At 39.7% G+C, this 23,198-nt stretch overlaps 1 protein-coding gene across 1 annotated transcript in view; it reads left to right on the top strand.

The window, feature by feature from the left end:
* Positions 1–6: 6 nt before the first annotated feature.
* Positions 7–23,198, top strand: part of QSER1 (glutamine and serine rich 1) — a 79,534-nt gene continuing 56,342 nt past the window's right edge. Inside the window, exon 1 of the mRNA XM_077772806.1 lies at positions 7–68. The gene's annotated coding sequence lies outside the window, so the exon portion shown is untranslated. The remainder of the gene's footprint in view (positions 69–23,198) is intronic.

Genomic DNA, 23,198 nt, shown 5'->3' with positions numbered 1-23,198 from the left:
CGAGCCGCGGCCGCCGCGGCCGCCAGCAGCAGCTGCAGCAGCGGCAGCAGCCCCAGCCTCAAGGCCAGGTAGGGAGGGTGGGCGGCGGGGTCGTCGTGGGCCAGGAAAGGCCGGGGATGCGTTTGGGGCCTTCGCCCCTGTGCAGCGCCGCCCAGGGGTCCGGGCCGGGCGGGGAGCCTTCCACTCTTCTCCCCCATGCCCGCGTCGGGAGAGGCTGTTGATGACTCTTCTGAGGTGGTCTTGGAGTGGGTGGGGGCGCCCAGGGCAGGATTCGCGCCTGGGGCTCCTTGGGGACTGTGAGTAAAAGGGAAGGCTGGGCGGGAGTCGTGGGTCTCCGTCACCTCGCGGGTCTTGGGCTCTCTCACATGGTGAAGTTTGGGTTCGTGCCTAAACTCGGCGATCAGGGAGACCCGGGACTGGCTCCGAGGGGCTAAGGGGGGCTCTGAGGAGTTCCGGGCAGTGACATTCCATTGTACTCAAACGGACAATGTGGTTGGGGACCCCGGCAATGTGAGGGTGGGGGAGGCGCGAAAGGAAGAGGCGTCGCTGTGTCCCTGACATTGGGGGACCCGGGAGGACTGGACTGCTCGAGAACCCCTGGGGCGTGGGGCCCGGGAGGGGGCCTGGAGGGGCGCGAAAGCTGCGAAGGGGCTGGGTGACATATGTTTGCAGCGGTGGCCAAGATTAAGCTTTTTCTCTTCCACGCGTTCAAAGTTACTGTCGGGTTTCCTCCCCTTTTAACAACAGCAGGAAGTAAGGGATCTCTTTTGCATTCTGTATCTTGGGGTGACTAAGAGTTGGGAAGAAATTGGAGCGGGGGTCAGCGAAGGCCATAAAGGTTGAAGAACAGAAGCATGCTTCTCCGTCTCGGCTTCTGAAACCCTGGTTCATTATGTAGCGCGGGGTTCAAGAGTTCATCTTTGCTCCATCATGACCAACAGAATCCAAAATGTTGGCTCTTACTAGATATTTAAGCTCGCGGGAAATGTGTAGTAGTGCCACACTGTGAAATGGTCCATTTGAATGATAACTGAAGGCGTGGTCTGCTTTGGACGATTCGGGAGCGGGGTGTTTTAAAGCCACCTCTGCCGAACAATGCAGAATCTGGTAGGTGCAGCTTCTGATTACAAGGACCAGGGAATCCTGGGTTGCTAATGACTTCATCCTCAGCTACCAACAGGAAGCTTCGTGGCTTTATGATCTCATCAGATTTCTTCACTATTGTCACAACAGAAGTGAACTTTTTTTTACTTTATATATTGCAGTGTTCTAGGTTATCTTCTTTGTTTTTATGAAAGTTCCACGTTCATGATTTGGAAAATAATGTGTGAAGAATAGCTGGTCTTTTGTCTTAAATACTAGCTCGGGATGATTGTGAGAGAATGAGAAAATTTTGGTTCAAGAAAAGGGAAATAAGCTTTCTTAGAAAATTTTAGATCCTTTGTTTAAAAGAGCTGGGATTTTAAAAAGAATAATAATGTGATGTGCCAATTTGGAGCTAAATAATTGCTGAAACTTTTCAGAAATAGTCATAACTTTGTATTATGTACAATTAAGACATTGCAAGGAGTTTTATGAAAGATGTTTGGCACTTTTCCCATTAATTTTTTTATGCTAATTTGACTATCGTTTTTCAAGTAGCTTTTGCAATGAGTATGATAATTTACAAATTAAAATTACTTTCTCTTCAGTGAACAGTAATGATAGGTATTTATGTAGCATTCTTTATGTTTTAAATGAAAAGTGTTTTATTAGGTAAATGGAACAATTTCTACCTAGTTATTTCTGTTGTTTCTTTTAGCAGAATACTTCTGAGGCAAGAAACTAAAATCTACTTGTCATATTTTCCAAATGTTATTTATCAAAGTAACAAAGAATGACTTCCCAAACACATTTGAAAACAGTAAGTAGATTCATTTGGGACACATAATCTAAAAGAGATTTATTTTCTGTTTTTTGGAAGTTATTGATTCTTAACTGCTAAGCACCCCCCTTTAAAAATATGTATTTTGGGGGTGGAGTCAACTAAATTTTACATAGAAAATGCAGGCTTTCCCCCTCCCCCACCAACTTGCTTTGTTAACATCTTGTGTTAGGAGCAGGCCATCTGTACAGGGCTATGCACACTTCTTAATTGTACCTCATTTTATTCTTCAAATTGTGCAATGTCCTCTTTCATTTCAGTTATATAGAAAATACTGAATCTGAAATATGGCCTGTAAGTCTTTAGGTATTTTGCATTTTCAGAAGCCTATTCATATTTTTATAACATTTTAGAAAGCTTTTTCATAATTTATATAACAGTTGAATGTTTTTGTTCCCCTTTGCGGCAGTTTCTTCTTGAAGGTGCAAATGAGTACTAGTGTGATGATATGATATGGAGTCTTATCCATAAAGAATTAGTCTGTCACCTTGTTTCCACTAACCTATTCAGAAGTGAACAGATGGTAATGACATTCAGTTGCTACTGACATGGGATCTAGCATCCTACTTTGTGTCTTTGCTTAGTCCCGAAATGGAGCATTTTCATCAGTTGATGGGAAAGAACATTGTAAACAATTCTGCATTACTTTGAAGTGATACTTTTTTGGCATAACAATTCCATCAAATATGAGATTTCTCTTGTTTTAACAATTAAAAAATATAGAGCTAATGGGAAACTCCAGCCTTTTAACTTTGGGCATATAGAGAGTTTTCTAAATATTTCTGAATATGTCTGAAATACTTGTGAAGTAAATGGGAAATTCAGGGACAAAAATTGGTCTCATAAATCTCCATTTTTTGTGTGTGCTCTTCTCCATTAGTTTTAGGGACCGAATGGACATATCTTGCCCTGTCATCATGCATTTGGAAATACTTTTCTGTTGGGCTGTCTTAGATACTGTTAATACCTTTGCATACTTCTGGAAATAAGATGATCATCAGGAAACTGCAGACCTGCTGCCTTTTCTCTTGTTATGTCTTGTACAGAGCATCGAGAGGCAGTTTTCATCATAGTGATGATAGATATGTTTGTGTTTGAATGTGTACCAGAAAGTGACTCAATAAAATGCTTTGTTTAAAGTAGGTTTATATCTTTTTGTAACTTTGTCACTTGAAACAGTCTATTTTTTTGCCACCAGTTTTTAAAAATTTCCTAATATATAAGTTCTTTCTGATTATAGTATGAATGTGTAATGAGTAGGGATAGGTACCCCTCCAAAAAACAGAAAAATAATTAGCTTAAAACTGGTCAACTACTATCTTGAGGACTTTGGGCAAGTTTTAAATCTAGAGTTTCTCTCAAGGCTTTTGGAAAAAGGCCTCGTAAGATCACAATTTATGAGTAGAGAAAATCCCAAATTAGCAAAAGCTTATTGCAAACAAACTTTTGTTGTTCAGACAGTATTTTCTCATAGAGACAATGTTGTAAGTAATAATAGATATATTTACTGAACTAATTTGTCCTACTTACTGTTTTAAGTGATACATATGTGCATGCATGCATATACACACTTAATCTTAACAGTCCTTTGAGGTAGATATTATTTTTACCATTTGTGAATGAGGAAACTAAGGCATAGAGACATAGACATTAAGTATAAATGAAAGTATAATTAAGTATAATATATTTATAGCCACTTAGCTAGTAAGTAGGGGAGCTGGGATTTAAACCTGAGCATTTTGTTTAATTCCTATACTGCACTATTTCATGGTAAGATAGTCTACCAATGTAATCTGCCTATGTTATGGGTTAAAAGAGCTTTTATGGCTGGTCTAGAAACCTACCATCTTTAGTATCCTGATTTCAGTGTTCATGTCACCATTGACCTTTTAAAAATGTGCTTTTTAAAAAAATTTTATTTTATTTTATTTTTTAATGTTTATTTTTGAGAGAGAGAGAGAGAAAGTGCAAGCAGAGGAGGGGCAGAGAGAGAAGGAGACACAGAATCTGAAGCAGGCTCCAGGCTCTGAGCTGTCAGTACAGAGCAATGCAGGGCTTGAACCCGTGGACCATGAGATCATGACCTAAGCTGTAGTTGGATGCCCAACCGACTAAGCCACCCAGGAGCCCTGAAACATGCTTTCTTTTACTTTCATAGCACTGTGCTTTGTTGGTTTTCCTCTCACTTTTCTAACCCATTGCTTTCCCCTGTTCTTCACCAATTCTTCCTCTTCTAATCTCTACATGTTGTTGCTTTCTCCGGACTTTAAACTGATATGATTTCTTGTGCTTTCTCCTGAGGATAATTACATCCATGCTATGACTTTTTTTTTTTTTAAAGTTTATTTATTTATTTTTGAAAGAGAGAGAGAGAAAATGAGCTGGGGAGGGAAAGAGGGAGAGAATCCATAGCAGACCCACAGTGTCAGTGCAGAGCCCGATGCAGCGCTCAGCCCCACAAACCGTGAAATCATGACCTGAGCTGAAACCAAGAGTCAGAAGCTTAACTGACTCAGCCACCCAGGCGCCCTATGACTTTAAATACCATCTCAGGGGATGCCTATGTATATGTCTAAGGCCCAAACCTGTTCTGATCACCTAATCACATAACCAGCTATCTCTCTGAGCTTTTACTTGGGTATATAATGAGCATTTAGGGATGAACTCATGCTCTCCCCACCTATTCCACTGCTTCTTCTCTAATGAGGCCTGTCTCAGGAAGTCACTTTTGTCCATCTAGTTGCCCAGGTCAACCTGGGAGTTATGTGTGCTCAGTCACCAATCCCTACTGCTTTTTTATCTCTCAAATATATCTTGAAATTGTCTATTTCTTTGTACTTCTTTCCCTTCCACTGCTCCACCCTGATCCAAGCCACCATTATTTTTCACAATAACTGCAGTCTGCTCCAAACTAAATAATCTTGAGCCTTTTCTTCCTTCAGTTAGCTCTTCTAGAATTCAGACTGGTTTTTTTTTTAAACATAAATTTACCAGTTCAATCATGTTGCTCTTTTGCTTTATAAAACCTTTCCATGGGTACCCCTGCATCTTAGGATCAAGTTGTTGTTGTTGTTGTTGTTTTTAATGTTTATTTTTGAGAGAGACAGACAGAGTGTGAGCAGGGGAGGGACAGAGAGAGAGGGAGACACAGAATTCAAAGCAGGCTCCAGGCTCTGAGCTGTCAGCACAGAGCCAGATGCAGGGCTTGAACCTACAAACCGTGAGATCATGACCTGAGCTGAAGTCAGACACTCAACCCACTGAGCCACCCAGGTGCCCCTCAAGTTTTAAAAATTTATAAAATGACATATATGGCCCTGCATTTACTAGCCCATTTTAAATTCCTTGGGCCATTCTAAATTCCTTCCTACCTTAAAAACTTTCATACGTGCTGTTACCTCCACCTAGATAACTCACCCTTCCCCACCCCTTTACCTGTCCTCTTAAGGTTTTTATGTCAGAAATCCACTGCCTTCCATCCTGTGTTGTTTTGTGCAATGGTATATATGTTTTCACAGTACATTTTACTGTACTTTAATGTAATTCTTAGGACTATGGTCATATACCTATATGCTATTTATGTAATAGATACCCTCCCTTTTAGAATCGAAGTTCTTTGAGGGTCACTGTTTTGCATACTGCTGTATATCTAGTACTTACTCTAGTGTCTGGCATATAGGTGGTGCTTAATACATATTTATGACACGAAAGCCTGAACTCTTGAGTTAGTGTGGGAATTGGAAGCCCATTTCTTCCTGCTGCAGCTTCTACTGCTCAACCCTGTAATAGGAACCAAGACGAAGGGCTTAGGATGTTTGTGATTATCATTGGTTAGAAGTGAGGATGTAGGCTGCTGCTTGCTTTCTACCTTTCCTTGCTATGCTGTCTGGAACAATGAATACTAAAATGTATCTAGCAAAACTTAGTCCATTTTTTCATTCACTAAACAAATATTTGAGTGCCCACAGTACACTAGACACTGTTGTCTTTATTCCCGGTGTTATATATTTCTTCAGTGAAAACTTGAGAAATCATTCAGTCATTCATTAGAACGTATTGAGCATCTTTGAGTTTTTGTTACTGAGCTAAGTTCTATGGGCTACCCAAAAAATGAAAAAGACACTACCCTACCTTTCAAAGAACTTATTTGTGATCCAGAGAGGAGACAGGGTAATGTCACCTTGCTGCCTCTCTCCTTGGCTTCTAAATATTGAAGTGCCCAGGGGCTTGGCGTTCTATCCTTTTTCCTTCTCTCCTCACTTACCCTAGGTGAAGTTTCCACGCACATCATTTAACTTTCAAATAGATATCGCTATATTCCTATCTAGTTACCTGCCTCCCCATCATCTCCACTTGGGTATTGGGTAGGCATTTCAAACATAGTATGTCCAAAACAGGGTTATCGTCCTAACCCCCCAACCTGGTCCTCCTTTAACCTTCCCCAACCTCTGTAAATATCACTTGCTTAGTAGTGCTGGCCCAAAGACTGGAGCCATCTGTGATTCATTTCTTTCCCCCCTATTCATCCTCTCGGTAAATCCTGTTGGTTTGATCTCCATATCCATAATTTCCCACAGGACTATTGCAGTTCCTCCTATTGCTTTCCTTGCTTCCACTCCAGCCCTTCTAGAGTTTATTAAACTTGCAACAGCCAGTTAACATTGCAAAATATAAATCAGGTAATGTTGTTACCCTGCTTAAAACCTTCCATTGTTACTCAGAGGAAAATCCAAAGTCCTATCATGGCCTACAAGGCCCTGTGTGATCTGAGCCTCAGCTCATTCTCCAACCTCATTATTCTACTCCCTGTACCATCCTTCAGCCATTCTGGCTTTATGTCTGTTCCTAAAACATGGAAAGATTATTTGTGTCCTAGGAATTTTGCACTGGCTGTTCTCTTTATCTGGTATTCTCTTCACAGGTCTTTGCTTTGCCACTTCTTCTGGACATTCAGGTCCTCTCCCAGATGTTACTGCCTCATAAAGTCTTTCTTTGACTAAGTTATCTAAAGTAACCTCTCATCACTGCATCATATCATAGAGTTTTATTTTCTTCATAGCATTATCACTGTCTGAAGTAATTTTGTAGATTTATATGTATTATTTGTTACTACCCTTTCCTCATCCCTCTACCACTAATAGAATGCATGTTCCATGAAGACACGGATCTTGTCTGTCTTGTTCACCTCAGAAGACAGCTTAGAGATGGGGTGCCTGGGTGGCTCAGTCGGTTAAGCATCCAACTTCAGCTCAGGTCATGATCTCACAGTTTGTGGGTTCAAGCCCCACATCAGGCTCTGTGCTGATGGCTCAGAGCCTGTTTCAGATTCTGTGTCTCCCTCTCTCTCTGCCCCTTCCCCACTCATTCTCTGTCTCTCAAAACTGAATAAATGCTAAAAAAAATTAAAAAAAAAAAAGAAGACAGCTTAGAGTAGTGGTTGATAGCGTAAATTCTGAAGTCAGATTTTGGGGATTATAATTTGACTCTACTTGCACTATGATCTTAAATAAGTTTCTTAATCTATATGTGCCAGAGTTCCTTGTATAAAATGAGCATATTTTCTTTTATTTATTTATTTATTTTTAGAAAATTAAAAAAATTTTTTTTAATGTTTAGTTATTTCTGAGAGAGACAGCGAGAACAGGGGAGGGTCAGAGAGAGAGGGAGATAAGAATCTGAGCAGGCTCCAGGCTCTGAGCTAGCTGGCAGCACAGAGCCCGACGCGGGGCGTGAACCCACAAACTGTGAGATCATGACCTGAGCCGTGAGCCAAAGTTGGATCCCCAACCAACTCAGCCACCCAGGCACCCCGAGCATATTTTCTTTTAAAGTTTATTATTATTTTTTTGTGTGTGTGCACGCATGTGCATGAGAGAGAGAGTGTGAGAGTGAGCATAAGTGGGGGAGTGTCTGGCAGACACATTGTTAAGTGTCTACTAAGCATTCAGCAAGTGAATTGAAACCCTGTACTACTAAGCAGAATATTTATTTCTTTTTAAGTGTTAACCAAAATGTTTTGGGGACTTAGAAGGAAATATTATATAAAGTTCAAGGGAATCACGGAAGCATTTGTCAGATGTATTACATATAACTGACCTGAATTACTGTTAATGTGGCATGAATGGAATAAGGGATTATTAGCATGAAGTGGGGGTGCCTGTGTGGCTCAGTTGGTTAAGTGTCTGACTTCAGCTCAGATCATGATCTCACTGCTCGTGGGCTGAGCCCTGAGTCAGGCTCTGTGCTGACAGCTTAGAGCCTGGAGCCTGCTTCAGGTTCTGTGTCTCCCTCTGTTTCTGCCTCTACCCCGCTCGTGCTCTGTCTCTCAAATATAAATAAAAACATTAAAGAAAAAAAAAAAGAGGGAGGAAGTGGAATCTGCTAGACCAGTTAAGGGCTGATCCTTAAACTGGCATAGCATGACTTCTGGTCAAAGCAGTTCTGGTCCCAGTGCAGAGTTATGGGAGAGAGACTGTACAAAGGTGTGTTTCATTGGGAAGGTCAGGAGAGTAACACTCTACCACAATGTATTAGTGTTAGATTTAGAGAGCTTTGATGACAGGCCATGGAACATAGTCTATACATCTCAATAGGAAGCCTTGAAAGGTTTTTGACAAAGAGGATGATGATATGAGCAAATAAGTGTTGTAATAAGATTATTTTGGCCGTTAAGTACATAATGCATTAGAATTGGCAGAGGTAGGGGCCTGTGGGTGGCTCAGTCGGTTAAACGTTCAACTTCAGCTCAGGTCATGATCTCACAGCTCGTGAGTTCTAGCCCCGTGTTGGGCTCTGAGATGTGACAGCTCAGAGTCTAGAGCGTGCTTCGGATTCTGTGTCTCCCTCTCTCTCTCTGTCTCTTCCCAGCTCGCACTGTCTCTCTCTCTCTTTTTCTCTCTCAAAAATAAATAAACATTAAAAAGAAATTTTTAAAAACTGGCATAGGCAGAGTGTGGGACACCAAATGAGAGGCACTTCATTAGACCTGACAGGAGGGAAGTTGTATTACTCAAGTTCTCCAGAGAAATATATGATTTGTTATGGATGTGGATGGAGTATATGTATGATATATGATAATTGTGGTATCGATCCATGTATGACTTATCATGAGGAATTGGCTCGCACAATTATGGAGGCTGAGAAGTTCCATGCTCTGTTCTTTGCAACCTAGAGACAAAGAAGTCCTATTGTGGAATTCAGTCTGAGTCTTAAGACTTGAGAACGAGGGGAGCCCATGAAGTAAATCCCAGTGTGAGGTCTGGAGAAAATGAGATGAGACGTCCCAGTTCAAACAGTGAGTCAGGGAAGAGGGGGCAGGCTCTTTCTGGGGAATAGGAGGCAGAAACATGCTTAATCTGGGCACCCTGTGGCCAGTGAAGGTGACCTTGTCAATTTTACACCTCTAGGTATCTATTTAATCTGTACCTAATCTCCAAATAAAGATAACCATAAGATCATAATTTTTTCTAACAGGATACAACTATCCTGTGTACAACTGAGAACCTGCCAATCCCTTCCCCAGGAGAGCATATTAAGTCCTTGAGTGATGTTTACTCCTCTCCTTGATATTCTGTAACTTAAATACTGTGATGTAAAATTAATAATACTTAGGTTCTGTGATAGAAAATCCGTACATCTTATGTCACATGATAAGGAAGTAAGAGGAAAGAAAACAAATATACATAGATATAAAAACATAAGCAAGATAAAGAAGAAATACTCATGACAATTATAGTCCTGTTTCTTTAGCTGGTTACATGCTCATAGCTGGTATGATTACTTCCTCTTCCACTACCTATTCTGTTTGCCTTCAGCAAGTATCTCAGCTGCCTGTGGTTCTTTACCTGGTGGGGTGACCCAACCTTCATTTCTAAAGGGCATACACCATTATGAGTCCTGTTTGGATTTAGTTGTTTTAATTTTCTGTTGACTTTAATCACAGGGCATGATAATACTTGAACATCACCTTAAGGGACCTCCTATATTCCAGACATACTCATCATTGCTTGCATTGCAGAGTATTTCCATTTCCCCTTGGTAGATGGGGATCATTCACCCCATCCAACACTGTAACTCCTTTCTTTGTCTCTTGGTTCAGAGGCATGAGGAGCAAAGTGGCTAAGTGGCAGCCTTAATTTCCAGTCCAGTAGAATCATTGTTGGGTCTTCTCATGAAGCATTTTTCCTGTGCTGGACCTTAGACAACCTCCAGGCCTGCAGAGCATAAAGTAACTGAAACAGGGAGTTTCACTTAGTTGTTCATTAAGGATGTTAATGAGTTAATGAGGGGTGACACTCCCATTCTACCCCTTGATTCCTAGGTCCACGGAATTCTAGGTATCAGAAAAACAAAAGTAGGCAACAGGATGCTGATTCAGAGCATACACAGGGTTCTAGAGAACCTTACCCCAGTCCTCAAGGCATTGCCATCTAGTTGGTACTTAAATAGTCTTTAAGAAGCCATACGACCATACTGTCAAGCCAGCTACTTCAGAATGATGGGGAACATGGTAACACCATGAATTCCGTAAGAATGGGCCTACTGTTGCACTTCTTTGGCTGTGAAGTGAATTCCTTCATCAGAAGCAGTGCTGTGTTGGAATACCATAATGGTGGATCAGGCATTGGCATTCCATAAGTCCACAGATGATGGTTTTGGCAGAAATCCACATCCAGAATAAGTATCTATTCAAGCAACAACAAAGTGTTGCTCCTTCCATGATGGAAGCTGTTCAGTGTAATCAACCTGTCTCTAGTAGGTGATCACCCTGGGGAATGGTGCCGTATCAAGGGCTCAGTGGTGGTATCTGTTGCTGGTAGATTGGGCACTCAGCAGTGGGCATAACCACATCAGTCTTAACATGTGGTGCATGTTGCCGAGCCCATGTGTAACATCCATCCCTGCCACCATGGCCACTTTGTTCATTAGCCTAGGGTGGCTGGTGAAGGATGCTCTCTGAAATCCACAGACCAGGTCATTCTATCCACCTAATGATTAAAATCTTCTTCTGCTAAGGTCACCTTTTGGTAAGCACTCACAGAGAAAACAAATCTTTGATTTTTTTTTTTTTTTTTGCCCACACAGATGTGTATCTGTATACTTTTTTTGGTCACCAATTTTCCAGTTATGTTCCTTCCAAGTCCCTGGCCATACAGCCAAACCAGGTGGTGGTAGCACCTGAATCAGTATATAATTGCTCTTCTGGCCATTTGTCTTTTCAAGGAAAATGGACATCCAGGCCACTGTTCTTCAGAGATATCCCAGAAAGGGACTGCAGTGCTGCAGCTGTCTCCTTTAGGTAGTGCTTACTTATCTTACAGAGAGGTAAACCAGGCATAAGTCTTTTCCTCTCCCAACGATTTGTAAGGCTGTATATAGGCTGGGAGAGAAAAAGCAAGCATAGCAGGAATGGAGGCCATGGGCATTTCAGCCACTTCTTTTTTTTTAAGGTTTTATTTTTAAGTAATCTCTACACCGAAGGTGGGGCTTGAATTTATAGCCCCAGGATGAAGAGTCACATGCTCTGCTGACTGAGCCAGCCAGGTGCTGCTGGGCCACTTTTTTTTCTTTAATTTTTGGTAATGTTTATTTTTGAGAGACAGAACAAGCAAGTGGGTGAGGGACAGAGAGAAAAGGAGACAGAATCCAAAGTAGGCCCCCGGCTCTGAGCTGTCAGCACAGAGCCTGGACGCAGGGCTTGAACTCACAGCCTGTGAGATCATGACCTGAGCTGAAGTAGGATGTTTAACTGAGCCACCCAGGCGTCCCCTTGGGCTATTTCTTACTGTAACCTATGCCTTCAGGGCCTGCTTGGACCTGATTGGCTATGTACCACTTCCATTTGATTATAGAGTATTGTTGTGCATGTCCATCTTTATGGCTTGGTGGATCAGGTAACACCCAGTTTATGATAGGTATCTTAGGTCCCGTGGTAACTTAGTGGCCCATGGTTAAACATTCAGTTTCTATTGAGGCCCAGTAACAGGTCAAGAGCAGTTTTTCAAAAAGAGAGTAATTATCTGTAGATGATAGCAGAGCCTTGCTCCAAATCCTAAAGGTCTACAGCTGTAATTCACCTACAAGGGCATGCCAAAAGCTCTAAACAGCATCCCTGTCTGTTACCGACACTTCAAGAACCAATGGATCTGTTAGAGCATATGGCCCAAGTGGCAGAATAGCTTGCACAGCAGCCTGGGCCTGTTACACAGCCTTTCTTGTCACTCAAAACTAGCAGTTTTTTGGGTCACCCAGTAAATGGGCCTGAGCAACACATATCCAAGTAAGGAATATGTTGCCTCTAAGTCCCACTAGGTACATTTTGTGCATTCTTCCTGTTTGTATGAAGGCCAGAGACAAAAAACCTATTCTTCACCTTAGTAAGTATATTTCAACATATCCCATTCCACTGGACCCCTAGAATTTCACTGAAGTAGAATAGCTCTGAATTTTAGCTTATTTCCCACCCAGTGACATGTAAATATCCTACCAGTAAGTCTAGAGAATTTACTATATCTTGTTCATTACGTCCAGTCATCATAATATTATCAATGTAAGGTGATAAATATCTGTGCAGACTAAATTATGACATAGGGCTACAAAATCAATATAACCCTGAGGTGAGACAGTAAAGGTGTATTGCTGGCCTTGCCAGCTAAAAGCAAACTGCTTATGGACAAGTGTGGAGAAAAAGGAATTTGCCAGATCTATAGCTGCATACTAGGCACTAGGGAATGTATAATAATTTGTTTAAGCAATGAAACCACATCTGGTACAGAAGCTACAATTGGATTCATCACCGGGTTAAACATAGTAATCTGCTGTCTTTTCCAAGACCCATCAACCTTCTGTATAGACCGGATACATATGAATGAAGATATGGTGGAAATCATCACCCCTGCATCATTAAATCCTTAATGATGGCACCAATCCCTTCAGCCCCTCTGAGGATTTAGTATTGCTTTTGGTTTAATATTTTTGGGGTAGGGGCAGTTCTAATGGTGTCCACTAGGCCTTATCCTCCATAATAACCCTTACTCCACAGGTCAGGGAATCAGTGTGGGGATTCTATGAGCTGCTAAGTATGTCGTTCCAATGATGCATTCTCAACCTGGGAAAATAACCATAGAATGGGTTCAAGGACCCACTAGAGCCACATGAGATGAACATGAACCTGACCTCCATAAGCCCCTACTCTTGACTAGTGGGATACAGTGATGTTTTGGGTCTCCTGGAATTAGTGTCAGATTATAGCCCACATCCAGTGGTTCCTGAAAGGTTTGACATTATTTCCTTTTTTCCAGTATACAGTTACCCTGGTAAAAGGCAATACATATATAAGTCCCTTTGGAGATGGCTGTGAGAAAGATTAGCCGTATACATTTTCAGTAATGTACCATGGTCCTCCCTCACAGGGACTTGGCCTCCTCTTAATTCAAAGAGTTCTGAGTCTGGGACACCTGGTGGCTCAGTTAACCAACTCAGTTTGGTTAAGCAAGCATCTGATTCTTGGTTTCAGTTCAGATCATGATCTTGTGGTTTGTGAGATCAAGCCCCACATGCAGCCCTGTGCTGGCAGCGAAGAGCCTGCTTGGTATTCTTCTTTCCCTCTCTCTCTGCCCCTCCTCCATTTGCACGCGCGCGCTCTCTCTCTCTCTCTCTCTCAAAATAAATGAATAAATAAAACTTTTAAAAATTAAAAAAAAATTATGAGTCTACAGTCTGGTTCAAGTCTGGGAAATTGACTTAGGGGCTTTTTTTTATTATTTGAATTAGGCTTTTATCCATTTGACCTAGAAATTATGTGCTTATGTAGGTTAAGAATTTGGTAGGCTTCCTCTGTTTCACTTTCAAGGAACACCGTTATCAACATCATAAGTCTAAGTGATTCAGACTCTTCTGATTGCTGCTTTGAGTCTGCTGTCCATTACAGTAACCATGTCCACTTTGCCTTTGGTGGTTGATTGACTCTTGGCCCCTGACTCCCTGGAGTCTAATTATACCTATTGTATTTAGGTTTCCCAATTAATTGACTTCAGTTTCTACAATGAGGTTTGGCCCACAGAGATGGGTGGTCGCAGAGCTCTCCATGGATGCCAGGATTCCCTTCACAAATTTATTCCTCACAGTATTGGTGAAAAGTATGTCTTCTGGACCTTCCCAATGTGGGGAAGTAGGTCTTGACTAACCTACTGGAACATTCTAATCTCCATAAGCCTTTGAATCCCTTCTTCTACATTAAACCAAGGCATGTGGGCATTTCCAGTTTGCTCAAGGTGGCTTCCTTTTAGTCCATTTTTCAGCTAACCAGCCAAACTGCTAGAGCCTTTTCAAGCTCCCTAAGCTGCAGCATTAAATGAAGAATCTCTGCTCAGTGAGCCCATGTCAATAAATTTGGCCTGATCAAACCATGTTTCTTCCACCATTAGATACACACACACACACACCCATTCCCACACATGGTCCTCAGATTTCTGTCTGTGTAAAATAGAAATCCAAGTAGTTCTTTTAGACTGTAATATACTTCATCCTGGACTTAGCACATTGTACCTCACCTTTAGGGGCCAGCTGGGATTTCAGTCTAGTTATAGATCTAGAAGCACAGAGAGGTGGTAGGGGTGGGTCCTGAGGAGAATCAGCATTGTCTTGTAGCAAGTGCCTCAGGGGAAGCCGTTATTACAGTTTCATCAGGCAGTGCAGGATTAATCCCATCAGATCGAGGTGGAGAGGATGCTTTTACTGGGAGTGGGGAAACCTCTTCCACTGGTAAGAAATTAGAGGCCCAGTGTCCCCAGCTTCATCAGATCTTCCCACACCTTGCCATCCCAACTTGCAAGATCTCGTTCTTTCCCAATCAGTACCCTCACTTTAACAGTAGACATCCAGTGAAGCTGAGAGTTCAACTTGTGTTGTAAATCTGCCACAGGATGAGGTTCTACATGAATTCTCAGGAGTTTTAGCCCACTGCCTATAGTAGGTAGGTAAGGATCTCCTTCAGAAACACCTAGAAGCTCTTAGGTCGTTTACCCTGCATAAGAGCTGGGAATTCGAATTACTGAGCTCATCCTCTCTTTTCACCACTTTGTCCTATGACATTAGGAGCATCCAGCCAATGTCATTATATTCATTAATTTTCCGAAAATGTTTGAAAGTATCTTATATAAAGTCACTTAGCTCCTTGCTGCTTTTAAGGGGATGATGAGGCATATCCAGTGCAGATATTTTGCATATCTCTATAAAATAGTTCATGCCATGGACTACTGTTGCTCTCTTTACTACTGGAAAGAGTCATTCACATCTTTAATCAGATTAGACAGCCAATTGCAGAAACCCCAGAACCATTTCAGAAAACTCATCCTTAAAATTATCTTCCTCTGTAACCACTCTTGGTACCAAAATCTTTATTGCTCATTGTTTTCCAGAGAAACAGAATAGACTGAAAACACACACATACAAATATATAAATGGAGATTTATTTATATAATGAAAATTTATCATAAGGAATTGGCTCATGTGGTTATGGAGGCTGAGAAGTCTCATGATCTGCTATTTGCAGTCTGGAGACCCAGGAGAGCTGATGGTATAATTCAGTCTGAGCTGTAAGGCCTGAGAACCAGGGAAGCCCATGGTGCAAATCCCATTTCAGGGGCAGGAGGAAATGAGATATGATGTCCCAGCTCAAGCAGGTGAGACAGGAAAAAAAGTACGAATTTCTCCTTCCTTTTCCTTTTGTTGTATTTAGGCTCTCAGTGGGTTGGATGAGTCCCACCCCCATTGAGAAGGGCCATCTGCTCTACTGAGTCAATGGATTCAAATGCTAATCTCACCCAGAAACACTTTTTTAAAAAAAATATTTATTTTTTGGGAGAGCCCAAGTTGGGGAGGGGCAGAGAGAGGTGGACAGAGGATCTGAAGCAGATTCTACACTGACAGGCTGGCAGCAGTGAGCCTGATGAGCTTGAACTCATGAACCAGGAGATCATGACCTGAGCTGAAGTTGGACACTCAACTGACTGAGCCACCCAGGTGCCCCTCACCTAGAAAACAGTCTTACACACCCAGAAATAATGTTTAATTTGGACACTCCATGCGGACATATAAAATTGACCATCATGGAGAGGTATAGAAAGGAAGAGATAGGTATAAGAGACGTTCAAGATAAAATTGCCTGAGATTGTTGAAAGGGTATATGTTAAAAGGTAAGCAAAGGGGAAATACTGACCTTTTTCTTGTGACTAGAAGAATGGTGCAATAAAAACAAGTAGAGATGTTCATTCATTTTGACCAGCAAATACACCATGCACCTCCTAAGGCATATTGGGGTTCTAGGCAATTAAAAGTGACAAATGTAAGCTCTTAATGGAGTTTATATTCTTAGGGTGGGTTGAGAGATCAGATAAGCAAATAAACAAGAAAACGTCCTACCTGAGGAATTAGTATTTCCCCAAGATTTGAGGAAAGGGCACATGCTAATGTCTTAAGGCAGAAACAAGTCTGATGATTCCATTCCCTGACATGTTCTTATCCTAGATCATTGGTTGTCTAATTTAAGAGTCCTTCAGATCACCCAAGGGGCTTGTTGAAACACAGGTTGCTAGGCCTAGACCCAGAATTTCTGAATCACTGGATCTGGGGTGAAGCCCAGTAATTTTCATTTCTATGTGATACTAATGTTGTTTGTCATCTTACCATCCTTGGCTTCTTGACATTATCTCTACTTAAAAATAAAGTATTTGTTCTCAGCTGACAAGACCAGAAAGGTTAATATAGGAGTTGGAATAGACATTTGTATAGAAGACAATAGTAAAATCTCAGATATTAAGATTTATTAGAATGAAGAGTAAGTGGCTGAGAACTGAACATTAGCTGTTGGTGATAAATAACATTTATTGAATACCTACCTTGTGCTAGGCACCGTTCTGATATTTATGTTACTTCATTTAATTCTCACAAGTCTGTGCGATAGGTACCCTTAGCCCATTTTACAGACAAGGAAACTAAAGCAAAGAGCTGTTAACTTGTTCAAGGTCACACTGCTGGTCAGTGGCAGAGGCAGGATTTAAGCCCATGAAGTGTGACTTCAGAGACTGCTGTTAATTACAGGGTGTTCTGTCTCTCAGGGAAAACTTTTGAGAGGGCTGGGAGTTTAGGATAAAGTAGAATTGGCAAATGAAAAGTCAGAACCATTAGTGATGGGAGACTTTAACAAGAATATTGAATCTCTTGGGTGTTAACATGTATGCTAGAAGGTTATGCTTTCTCAATCATTTTAAAAATTAGAATTATTTCCTAGAACATGCTTTCATGAAAAAGTTTTTGAAGAAAACTTGGATACATGAGTTTATATCAGATTGAATGGTTGCCATAGGTATGGGAATTTCAGAGATGTTTATCAAGCACCTCTCATATAGTAAATACTGGGGAGTTTAGGATACATCAGTGAACAAAACCAAGATGTCTGCCCTGGAACTAGTTTACACTGGGGTATGTGGTGTGAGACAGATGATGGATAATAAACATAACCATAAATTATCTAGTATATTTGGAGGTGTTAGAAGAATAAGAAAACATGAGGTAAAGAGAAACGGAAGGTGGGTTGTGAGGCAATGTGGATTAAATAGTTTGGACTGGCCAGACTAATTGAAATTGTGATATTTGAACAAGGACCTGAACGTGGTAATCTTTTGAAAAGAGAAGAAATATTTTACATTGAGAAGCAGAGTACGTCAAAAAGGGTATTTTGGTTTTGTTTTCTTTTTTGTCCACTAATTCAAATGAGACCACATGTTTTGTTTTATTTTATTTTATTTTTTTTCCTAAGTGAGAGGACATGAGCAGAGTCCCTGAGGCATCCATTTATCTGCTCAGCATTTGGTGGCTTTTCAAAGTTATTGGTCAAACTTTTTTTTTTTACGAATAGTTTATTGTCAAGTTGGTTTCCACGTTTTGTTTTATTTTTAAATTTGTCTACTCCTTTACTAAACCTACTTTTAAAAAGTCTTACTTCATTGTTATGTGTTTATTCTTGGTTGCTGCTACTGCTGTCTTCATTTTTAGCAACATGCTAGATGACTTCTAGTTACAGGGCTGCTCTGATCAGTTTCCTAATTTTCACTCAGACCAGCATAGGCCTTTGCATTTGCAATCACTTCTTTCTTTTCGTTTTGGTCAATAGTAAGCATTTGTTAACCAGTGTGCTAGCTGTATGCTTATTAGCATATGTGTGCACATATTGCGTAATATGAAGAGATAAATGGGAGGACACAGGCTTGTTTACCTTTCATTTTTTGTAGAACATGACCACAGATTCTCCCTTGCCCTCCGTTTTATCTTTGAATGAACCAAATCTTTTCATTGTTTCTTGGACAGTAGTAAGTATGCTCTTACCTCGGGGTCTTTGGGCTCTTTCCCCTCTAGGACCACCCCTTCCCTCTGATAATCTGCATGTTTTCTCTTTCACTTTATTCAGCTCAAATCATCACATTGTTAGAGGCCTGCTCAGTGGAAGGGTGTACCCCCAGCCCACATCAGTGTATAGCCTGATACCTTGCTTGAAGTTTCTACATAGCATTCATCCATCCTTGATATTATATGTTTCTCTGGTCTTCTTGGTCCATCTTCATTAACTTGGGTGTTTCTTGAGAGTCTACCTTGAGCAATTTTTTTTTTGCCATGTATCTGTCATATAATAACTTCAATAAATATTGATATAATAAAAAATATATTGGGGTGCCTGGGTGGCTCAGTCGGTTAAGCGTCTGACTTCGGCTCAGGTCATGATCTCATAGCCTGTGGGTTCAAGCCCCACATTGGTCTCTGTGCTGACAGCTCAGAGCCTGGATTCTGCTTCAGATCCTGTGTCTCCCTCTCTCTCTGCCCCTTCCCTGCTCATGCTCTGTCTCTCAAAATAAACATTAAAAAATTTTTTTAAATTAAAAAATATATATATTTAATTCTGGCATATATTCAGCTTTGACTTGTTATCTCATATTCAGAGTTGAAATTTGGCCTCCATAAATTTAAGATTCTTTAGCAATCATTAGCTGACCATGTAGCTTGTCCTATGTTGGTAGACCTGTAGGCATTTATGGGATGTAACTAAACAAAATACTGAAGTTTTCATATGAATTCATCATTCTCATTACTGTGTGGTCACTGATCCTATTTAAATAACTTGAGACCAGATTTGTCTGACCCAATGAAGCATGACAAACACAAAAATGTGGATAAGCTAAAATACTTTTGCTTAGATCTGCTTAAATTAGATGGCTTAACATTTTCAAACATTTCTCATATTGAGCAGACTGCAAGATGAGTATTACTCTGGTAAAGCAGCTGGTACAATCCTCAGTTAAACAGACATTAGACTAAGTCAGTTGATTTGCCCAGAGCCACTTAGGGTCTAGTGGAACAATGTCAAAAGTGTGAATGATTTGGAAGGATAGTGATTTAAATAGAGTGGTGGCTATACAGAAAACAAAACTAGAGATGGTGTTTAGTCATTGATTGTTTACTATCTTTGTATTACTTTTTTTTTAAATAAAAGCAAATCTCTCTCTGCCCCTCCCTTGCTTGTGCTCTCCCTCTCTCTCTCAAATAAACTTAAAAAAATTAAAAATAAAAGCTAATCTAGTATATCTGCTAATTAAGCTTGATCTATTGTGCACCTTATTATGGTCGTTTTAGCATCATCCTCATAAAGTATACTTTGGAGTGAGTATGAGTGTTATTCACACTTAACAGACATGTTTATCAGAAATTTTAAGATAGTAAGTTTGTAAATTATGAAATTGTTTTTATCTGTTTTTTCAAAATAAGGTATATACATTTTCTTTAATGTTCATTATAATTTCTTATGTTGAATTCATAATTGTTGTCAACCAGAAATCCAGAACATAAATAAGCTACTTGGAAGTTTATTTCTCTACTACAGGTAATAACATTTTTATTAAGAGAAATTTCTAACCAAACACATTTAGAGAGAATGGTACAACAATCCCCTACATATTTATTAGCTTTAAAAACTTTAATGCATGGGTAATCTTTTTTTTTTTAAGTTTATTTATTCATTTTGAGAGAGAATGAGCATTCCAAGCTAATAGCGTGGAGCTCAACATGGCACAGGGCTCAAACCTATGGACCAAGAGATCATGACCTAAGCCAAAACCAAGAGTCGGATAGTTAACTGACTAGGCCACACATGCCTCCTACATGGTTAATTTTGTTTCATATATACCCCTACCTACTTTCTCTCCCTACTTTGTATTTGTTTTGTGTTATTTCAAAGCAAATTTCAGGCCATGTTTGTATTTCTTTCAAGCATAGTATGTTTCCGAAAGATAAAGACCTAAGTTTTTTTTTTACATAACTATACTATATAGGATATTTTAAGGCAGTCTAAGTATTTGGTTAATGGGGTTATAATTTTCTGGAAATTTCCTTAAGAAAACAGAAGTAGTGCGCTTATAGGTGATTTCTGATTAATTTTTATTAAAATTTGTAGAGAACAAAGAAACAGGATACTGAATATCAAGATGAATGTTATAACTTTGGATTTTAATTCACCTGAAAATCTTTTTTTTCCTACTCTAAAACTAGTAGGTTCTTATATTAAACCGAAGGTGTATAGACATTTGTCTGGAAATCTAGTGTATAAATGTGAATGTGAATTGTTATGATAAATGTGTATTAGACAGACTTGACTTACCTAATGCCAAAAATCCTAGACCATGTGAATAATTGTGAACAAAATTGTGACCACAGTAAAAATTTGGCTGTACTAGTTTCGCATAAAAGGAAGAAATTTAATTTGGTAAGGGAACTAGGCCACAAACAATAAGTTACAATGAAGAAGCTAAAATAAAAAGACATTTCATAGCACCTATACAAATTGAATTATGGAAATTTGAACTGTTATGTGTTGTGAGAAATAATCAACTATATACTAGTTCATTTTTAATAATTTCTTTAGAGCCTTAAATGAGAGATAATCATCCAAGACCCACATGACCATTTTTCTTTACCTCTTAAATGAATATGTTAATGTCTGGACATTGCAGGTAGTTAATACATTACAACAATTTGAATCACAAAATAATTTGCTTTGACAGATGTATTTGCGTTTTTTCCTCTGGTTTTCTTTTTAAAAAAAGATAAATTCACGTATAGTTGACCTATATTATTATATGAGTTTCAGGTGTACAACATAGTGATTTGACAGTTATACACATTATGAAATGTTCACCATGATAAGTGTGGTTCCCATCTGTCCCTATACAAAGTTATTGCAGTATTAACTGGCTATTCCCTATGCTGTTTTGGTCATCCCTGTGACTTATTTATTTAGAGTTGGAAGTTTGTACCTCTTAATCCTCTTCACCTATTTTGTCCCTTCCTCTTTGGCAACTACCAGTTCTCTGTGTTTATGAATCTGTTTCTGTTTGGTGTTTGTTTTGTTTTTAGATGCCACATGTAAGTAAAATATAGTATTTGTCTTTCTCTGTCTGACTTCATTCACTTAGCATAATATATCCTCTTGGTCCAACCATGTTGTTGCAAGTGGGAAGATCTCATTCTTTTTTATGGTCGAATACCATATCTTTTTCCATTCATCTGTGGATGGACACTTAGGTTACTTCCATATCTTGGCTGTTGTAAATAATACTGCAATAAATATAGGGGTATATGTATCTTTTCTGATTAGTGTTTTAGTTTTCTTTAGTTTTTTTCTTCTTCCGGGTAAATACCTGGAAGTAGAATTGCTAGATTGTATGGCATTTCTTGTCATAAATTGTCATTACTAAACTAGACTAGTAATTGTGATACTAGTTTGTATGATATTTTAAATTTCTTGAAGAGCCTCCATACTGTTTTCCACGTGGCTGCGTCAGTTTGCATTCCAGTCATTCATGAGGGTCCCCTTTTCTCCACATCCTCACCAACATTAGTTATTTCTTGTCTTTTTAATTCTAGCCATTCTGACTTGTATGAGGTGACAATTTCATTGTGATTTTGGTATGCATTTCCCTGATGATTAGTGATGTTGAGTATCTTTTCATGTGTCTTCTTTGGGAAAATGTTCAGATCCTCTGTTTTTTTGATTGGATTGTTTGGGGTTTTTTGGTGTTGGGTTGTATGAGTTGTTTATATATTTTGGATATTAACCCTTTATTGGATAATATCATTTACAAATATCTTCTCCCAGTCAGTAGGTTGCCTTTCTGTTTTGTTGGTTTCCCTTGCTGTGCAAAAGCTTACTGGTTTGATATAGTCCCAGTTGCTTATTTTTGCTTTTGTTTCCCTTACCTAAGGAGACAGATCCAGAAAAATATTGCTAAGGCTGATGTCCAAAAGTTTACTGCCTTTGTTTTCTTTCAATTTTATGGTTTCAGGTCTTAATATTTAGGTCTTTAATCTATTTTGCTTTTATTTTTATGTATGGCCTAAGAAAGTGGTCCACTTTCATTCTTTTGCATGTAGCTGTACAGATGTATTTCTTCTAAAAGAAAAGTATTCCAGAAAAATACTGAAGGTGGGAAAAGTTGGATCTGAAAATTTTGTCTTTGTTCAAAGGAAAGGTCAGCAATGCAGGTGATGACAGAAATAAAAAAGGAAAATGATGAAATGGAATTTTGGAGTTGTGTCCAATCCAGGCCTTAGTGTCTCTTATATGAATATAGCCAAGCATATGCCACATCACCAGCACATTTCATTTATTTCCTGACAGAACAACAGACGGAAACTCTTCATAGCCTTGACTTTGGCATCGTTTTTCTTGGGCATCTGTTACAAATGCCAAAATCTGTCTCTCTTTGTGTGAATAATGTTTGGAACTTATAGACTGATTAGTGAATATGCTCTACCACTCCACCTAAGCAGGAAATACCATACCTTTCACCTTAGTGAAAACAGAAACACCTGTTTTACCAAGTTTCTTTAGTATATCATTTGTATAAAATGAGTAGGATTGTTTTGGTAAAGATCATTAAAGATGTATGTAACAGTCAAAATAAAATTACTTGGGGTGCCTGGGTGGCTCAGTCAGTTGAGTGTCCGACTTCGGCTCAGTTCATGATTTCACGGTTCGTGGGTTCAAGCCCCACGTCGGGCTCTGTGCTGACAGCTAGCTTGGAGCCTGGATCCTGTTTTGGATTCTGTGTCTCCCTCTCTCTTTGACCATCCCCTGCTCATGCTGTCTCTCTCTCAGAAATAAAAAAACATTTTTTAAAAAATTAAAAAAGAACAAAACAAAATTACTTATCTCAAGAAATCTCACTTG

Source organism: Crocuta crocuta, unplaced genomic scaffold (assembly GCF_008692635.1).
Source record: "Crocuta crocuta isolate KB4526 unplaced genomic scaffold, BGI_CrCroc_1.0 scaffold382, whole genome shotgun sequence".
In the NCBI taxonomy this organism is placed as follows: domain Eukaryota; kingdom Metazoa; phylum Chordata; class Mammalia; order Carnivora; family Hyaenidae; genus Crocuta; species Crocuta crocuta.
This window is presented reverse-complemented; position numbering and strand designations above follow the sequence as displayed.